Genomic DNA, 6,541 nt, shown 5'->3' on the forward strand with positions numbered 1-6,541 from the left:
GGCCGCGCGGGCGTTCCCGGGCAGCTGGGGGGCGCGCGGGGCGCCGCGCCCTCTCCCTCCGGAGGCCCCCTCCGCGCCGCGGGGCACGGCTGACCCCTGGCCCCGGGCGGCCGCTCCTGCTTAGAGCGCGCTCTGGAGTCGCGCCTCGCCTCACCGCCCGAGTGGATTTCAAGCCCGAGAGACGACCTCTCGTTCCCGGAGTCCTGCAACGGTCAACACGTTGTCACCTCTCCCGCCGAACTTGGGGCTGCTGTTCCCGACTGCGGCGTGCGGTGGCGGCTCCCGGGCGGGGGGTCGAGGGGGGCGGGGAGCGAGGCCTGCGGCCTGGTGCCCACCGTTCAAGAGATTTCGCAGTCGCTTTCGGGGCAAAGAGAAGATTGGAAAGTTACCTCTCTTTAAGGGATCTTGATTGGAGAAGACTGCCACTCTTATTTGTCTACTTTTTTGACATGCGTTTATGGAGAGCTTGCCAAGGGCAAGGCACTGTGTTAGGTCCTAGGGGAATCCAAAAGTGCAAAAGTGAATTTTTTAAAAAGGCACCCCTGGCCCTCAAGTGATTTACAATCCAGGTGGGAAGGCAGACTTGTAAATGACTAACTAAACACAAATAAAAGGCAACGTGAAATGAATGTAAACAAAGGGCATGAATCCTGCAGTAAATGGCCTGGGGAAGGGCCAATTAATTATTTTTAAAATAACCTTTACTTTCTAAAAATGTAGAATCCATTCTGGGAGGGGAAGAGAGGAAAAGATAAAAATTTACTCACACTGGCTAGTTCCAGCGTTCCAGGGAATAACAGTCATCACTTCTGAAAGGTTGATGTTTAGGGAAAATGGTGAAAGTTTATTTAAACTAAGCAAAATACCAAGAATCAGAAACTTCAGATTCATTTCTCGGCTCCCGACATTAGCTGGGTGGTAGAGGTGCAATTTTCAATCAAAACACAATACCCCCATTTGAAATCGGTAAAACTCCCACCACACTCATACAAAGAAAAGTTTTTAAAAATAAAACTAAGTGGAGGATTAGAAACTTCCAGAAAGCTTTCAGAGAGAAAGATAATGCGAATTAAAATAAAACACACAAAACAAAATAGGTCAGCCTATTTGTTTGCAGATGGTCTCCAGGATGTGAACGTGCAGAAAACTGTCCCAAGATGATTTGTACAGAGGTTGGGGAGTGTGGGAAAGTTAGTCATAGGTCAAAGAAAATTAAGCAAATTAAAAACTGAGGCAATTATTAACCCCAGGAAAAAAAATGTACAAGAAAGGAAATGCAATCACTGAAGCTCATTTGCCTTGGCAATAAACAACATATATGTGGTCATAAAGCAAGCACTGGATATGAATTTTTTTTTAAAGATTTCATTTATTTGACAGAGCTAGAGACAGCCAGCGAGAGAGGGAACACAAGCAGGGGGAGTGGGAGAGGAAGAAGCAGGCCCACAGCAGAGGAGCCTGATGTGGGGCTCGATCCCAGAATGCAGGGATCACGCCCTGAGCCGAAGGCAGATGCTTAACCCCTGTGCCACCCAGGCGCCCCTGGATATGAATTTCTTAAGAAATTATGATATAGCTCTACTGTAAGAGTGGGAGAGGGGAAGTATGAGGCAGAGAACTAAAACCCTCCTCTCCTATACTAGGAGGTCAACAGATGATAGTTACCATGGATTATTTAAGAGAAGGCCACATCTAAATATTACTTAGAAATATGATGGTATCTACCAGAAGAAACAGGCCGAACAAGAGAGGGGTCTGCTTTTTTGTACCAGGATTTTACATACTATTTGGCTTCATAAACTTTGGGCAAATAGTCCTTTGTGAAAAACTCCACAATTTTTTAAAAAATTAAAAACACACACATTCTAAGGCACCTCGGTGGTACACCGGTTGGGTGACTGACTCGGTTTCAGCTGGGTTTATCTCTGGCCTAAGATCTAGCCCCTGGTTGGCCTCCCACTCAGCGGGGAGTCTGCTGGAGATTCTCTCTTCCTCTGCCCCTCACTACCCCCCCCCTTCCATGCACTCTCTCTCTTTCTCTCTCTCTCACTCAAATAAATAAATCTTTAAAAATTAAAAAAAAAACCCTGGGGCAACTGGGCGGCTCAGTCTGTGAAGTGTCTGCCTTTGGCTCAGGTCATGATCCCAGGGTCCTGGGATCGAGCCCTGCATGGGGCACCCGCTCAGTGGGGAGTCTACTTCTCCCTTTCACTCTGCCCCTCTCCCCTGCTCACGCTCTCTCTCTTGCTTGCTCTCGCTCTCAAATAAATACAATCTCTTTAAAAAGTTTTTTTAAAAACCACATGAATTAGTTTTAAAAAAGATTGTATTTATTTATTTATTTATTTATTTAGAGAGTGCGAGCAGGGGGAAGGGCAAAGAGAGAGGGAGAGAGAGAAGCTCCAGCAGACTTCTTCGCTCAGTGCCAGCGGTCACCGGCCTGGATCCCGCGACCCTGAGACCATGACCTGAGCTGAAATCAAAAGTCAGAGGTTTAACCAACTGAGCCACCCAGGTGCCCCCCATGCACACTTAGAAGACCAAAACTCTGAGAACTCTCAGTCACGACGATGTAACTAAAGTCCTTAGAAACTATCTTTCTTCAACATACCCAATCCAAATTACTGAAAGTGTGGGGAGGAAAATGGGAAGGGAGGTGAATGGATTTAGGGTGCCCAGACTATACATTCCTGGTTAAAGGGGAAGAACAAGTCCTCCAAATTTGTCCTTCTCAAGAGAGACCCCGTTTATGGCTTTACTGTGAAAATACCTTTCCAAGTATTAATGGAATTCCGAATACCAATACCACCCAGTATAGAAACCAACAGGAGTAGGCTTTACAGGGCTAATTTAGACGGCTTCCAAAGGCTTTCCCTAGCAGCCTACTGCTGACACCAGAAAAGTCCCTCTCTGGAGTTAATTTTGATCAGGAATTGCTTTATCTGGATGAGCTGCCACTTTTTGTTTTTGTTTTTGTTTTTGTTTTGTAGGCTCTGTGCCCAACAAGGGGCTCAGAACTCCTGACCTCGAGATCAAGAGTTGCAGGCCCTACCGACTGAACCAGCCAGGTGCCCTGATCTTCCACTTTTATTTATTTTAGACATTTTTATGTCTTTATCTTTGTATTATTTAAACTAATCTCTACACCCAACGTGGGGCTTGAACTCACGACCCCAAGATCTAGAGTGGTATGCTCTAGGACTGAGCCAGCCAGGCGTCTTCCACTTTTAAATGTAAATTATCTCCATCCATTACACAGGAGTGTGAATTTTCTTTCACAGGTAACTTGTTAGGATGTCAAACTACATTGCACCACCTGTTAGGGTCTTACCCTCAGACCGCTCAGACACCTACACCCAGCCCATAAAGGCCTGCAGCTAACATCCCTTAAAGTCTTCACATTCAAAACCAAAGAAAACATGGCGCCCAACCCCCTAAAATGCTACCTTGCTTGCTAAACAAGACACATAGATAGAGTGACACCCCTGTCTTTTTTTTTTTTTTCTTTAAACTCCAAATAAAGCCCAGGAGGGACCCGGTAATTCACGAACACTAGACCCTGCAAAGAGTGAGTCAGTAAATGGGCCTACTGTTCCAACGCGCTGGGTCAACACTGGCTTGGTCTGCAGCCTTAGGCGGGCCCACTCAGCTCCCAAGATGCCCTTTTGACCCCTGTCCTGCCCTGTGTCACCGTTTCTCTTTTCTTCTGGATCAGAGAATCTATTTCTCCTCTGCCCTGAGAAGAGAACCGCCACTAGCCTCCTCGGTGACTTTGTAAGAATGGGGGACAGGTGCCCCAGGCCTGAATTCCAGCCCTCGCTCCCTGTCTTGGCTGGGAACCTTTGTGCAAGGCACAGCCTGCAAAACCCCATGTGGCGGCCCCGCCTGAGAAGCCAGTGGACTTCAGCACCACCCTGACTGTTGCTTGGTTCTGACCTGCCGGGGTCCTGCTGAATCTGGGTTTCTTTGGCCTCCAGAAGAGAAGGGGCCAGCCCCCCAGACCGAAATCACCTGAAGGGGAGGCCCGGGTACGCCAGGTACATCCTGGCAAGTCGAGGTGAGGTCAGGAGAGGGGCAGGTGGGTCAGAGTTCACCCAGGAGTTCTCTGCTAACCCCGGGGACTTCGTTTTCATGGAGATCTAAAACATGAACGTCCTGCCCCCCAAGCCTCACTGAAAATTAAATCTTCGTGAGCAAAAGGGAAAGCATGCCAGAGGGGGCACATGCCTTTTGGATTTTCAAACACGGGAAAACGATTAGATTTCAGATTTAGGGAAGGTGTGTCGCGTTAAGGGAGCCAGAGAAAAGAATAACTGCCAATTCCAAAGCAAAACAAAATCATGTTTTTCCACCACGTTTCCATCTCTGTCTCCTAGTTGAGCCACAATGAAACAGCGGATCAAGCAGCAGATCAAAGGCAGAGGCAAATACAATTATGTTGCCTGTGAAACCCCTGGCATGAAATTAGAAGTCAAACTCTCCATTCAGGGGTGAGAGACAAAGATAATGAGAACCTGGGGCCCTAGAGATGTACGCAGCCCCAACACTCTCTGTGCTGGATATTTAAAACCACACCTGAGGTTAGGGGGCAAACATTAAGTATTAGAGTAATTTATTATTAGACTAATGTATTATTTTTTCCACACTTACTTTCGGAAATACATTGACTACATCTCCAGCTTCGTACCAACACAGAGATGCCCGTGTGCTGGAAAAAACAAAAAGGGATTTTTAAGCAAATAGTACAAATCCTGTTGTCTGAAGCGATGAAACGCTGCCACAGAGCCCCCAAAGATGGAGGGCGAAGGATGGGGGCGGCTAAGTCCTGTCCCCTACCCGCTTTCCCTTTCAGCGCTGCAGGGCCTAGAGCCCATCTGATCCCACCACACAATTCTTCTCCGTCCTTCCCAGGCTTCCCGAGCTCACAGACAGAGCTGTCCTCTGACATTGTCTATTTTTCGTAAAATCCATATTTGCTTTACGGATCTATTTCTTTCCCCTGGCCTCATTTTAACTCTCTGCCTCCCCACCCCTTGTATAATTTTTTAAAAAAGATTTACTTATTTATTTTGAGAGAGAGGGAGAGAGCAGGGGGAAGGGGCAGAGGGAGAGAGAAACACTCAAGCAGGCTCTGCGCTGAGCCTGGAGCCCGATGCAAGGCTCGATCACACGACCCTGAGATCAGACCTGAGCCGAAACCAAGAGTCCTGACACTCCACCAACTGCGCCACGCAGGCGTCCCTAGCGACCCCCTGTATAATTTATGCAGCCTCCTGAGAGTACCAGTTCCTATTACAACGTAGACTATTCTGTTTAGAGCCACTGTTCATTAAACTCAGAGTGCCTGGCATGCCCCCCCCCCATGGCCACAAGTTCTTTGACACTCCTCCCGATGACAAGGTAGGGTCTAAGTCCTTTTCCCTTGACTCTGAATGGGCTTGTGACTCTGTGCAACCAGTACAATAGAGTAGAAATGACACCACGTGACTTCTGAGGCCGGGTCACAAGAGGCAATGCAGCTTTCAACCCGTTTGCAGGCAGGCTTGGTTTGGGAGCCCCGAGCTGCCCCTGTGTGACTTTAAGGCCTACCGGCCTGAAGCCACCACACCATGTGGAAGCCCAGGCCACATGGAGAGCCCCGTGTCTGTGCGGCGGGACAGAGCTGAGGTCCCAGGCAGCAGCCAGACGTGTGGGGGAAGCCATGCTCAGACGATTCTAGCTGCCAGCTCTTGAGTCTTTCCACCGAATTCTGGACCCACCGAACCCACGAGCAGAAGTCAATTGCTTCGGAGCGAGCACCCCTGCAGCGGACACACGATGACCCTTATTTTTGTGATAGTAAGCAGGGGCAATCGGTTTTGTAATGTGTTGTTAAATCCACAGAAAAAGGTGAGCTGGATTAAAAACGGAAGTGTGGAGGGCAGGACATTTTTGATCGCGACCCAAATCCTCCACCTCGATGACATAACTCCTGTCTTGTTCTTTATGAAATCCTGTCTGCTCCTCAAATCTGATCTCACGCTTCCCTAAAGGACCTGGTTGAAAGAACCCTATCCGTTGTCCCCTCCTGACCTACACCGGCTGCACAAGGGAGCGGGTTCACTGGGCAGGAGCCAAGGACGAAGCATCGCCACCCAGCTAGCTTTGCTCTCCCGTCCGTTCTCTTCTCTCCCCACATTCTTCTTGCCTCTTCTGGAAGGTTCTCCTATCAGGGATGGGGAAGGATGGAAATACGGAAGGAGTGTCAGCATGAGTTTCTTCCCCCACAAACTCTGCATATCTCCTTCCTTGTCTCCACCCTACTCCACCGGTCTCACCCTTCAGACACGTGCATTTTCATTCACGCACGGTACTCAGAGTCACAGTGGCTAGGCTACACACCCACAGAATCACCCAGCAGTGCCCTTTGGCCTGTCCCTCCCTCCATCCTCCTTCAAGGACCGAATTAATGGCGGGCCCTCCTGGGGAAGCACTGGGCTCAGAAGAAGAGTCCCGGGGAGGGCTACAAGAACCTAGCATGTGGAAGACTGAGGATGGGGAT

At 48.9% G+C, this 6,541-nt stretch overlaps 1 long non-coding RNA gene across 1 annotated transcript; it reads right to left on the reverse strand.

The window, feature by feature from the left end:
• Positions 1–6: 6 nt before the first annotated feature.
• Positions 7–5,072, reverse strand: LOC117797492. Its single transcript, XR_004622502.1, has 3 exons — positions 4,651–5,072; positions 768–809; positions 7–495 (listed from the first exon to the last, which is right to left on the reverse strand). It is a non-coding gene; the product is annotated as an uncharacterized LOC117797492 (long non-coding RNA).
• Positions 5,073–6,541: the final 1,469 nt, after the last annotated feature.

This window comes from Ailuropoda melanoleuca, chromosome X (assembly GCF_002007445.2).
Source record: "Ailuropoda melanoleuca isolate Jingjing chromosome X, ASM200744v2, whole genome shotgun sequence".
Classification (NCBI taxonomy): Eukaryota; Metazoa; Chordata; class Mammalia; order Carnivora; family Ursidae; genus Ailuropoda; species Ailuropoda melanoleuca.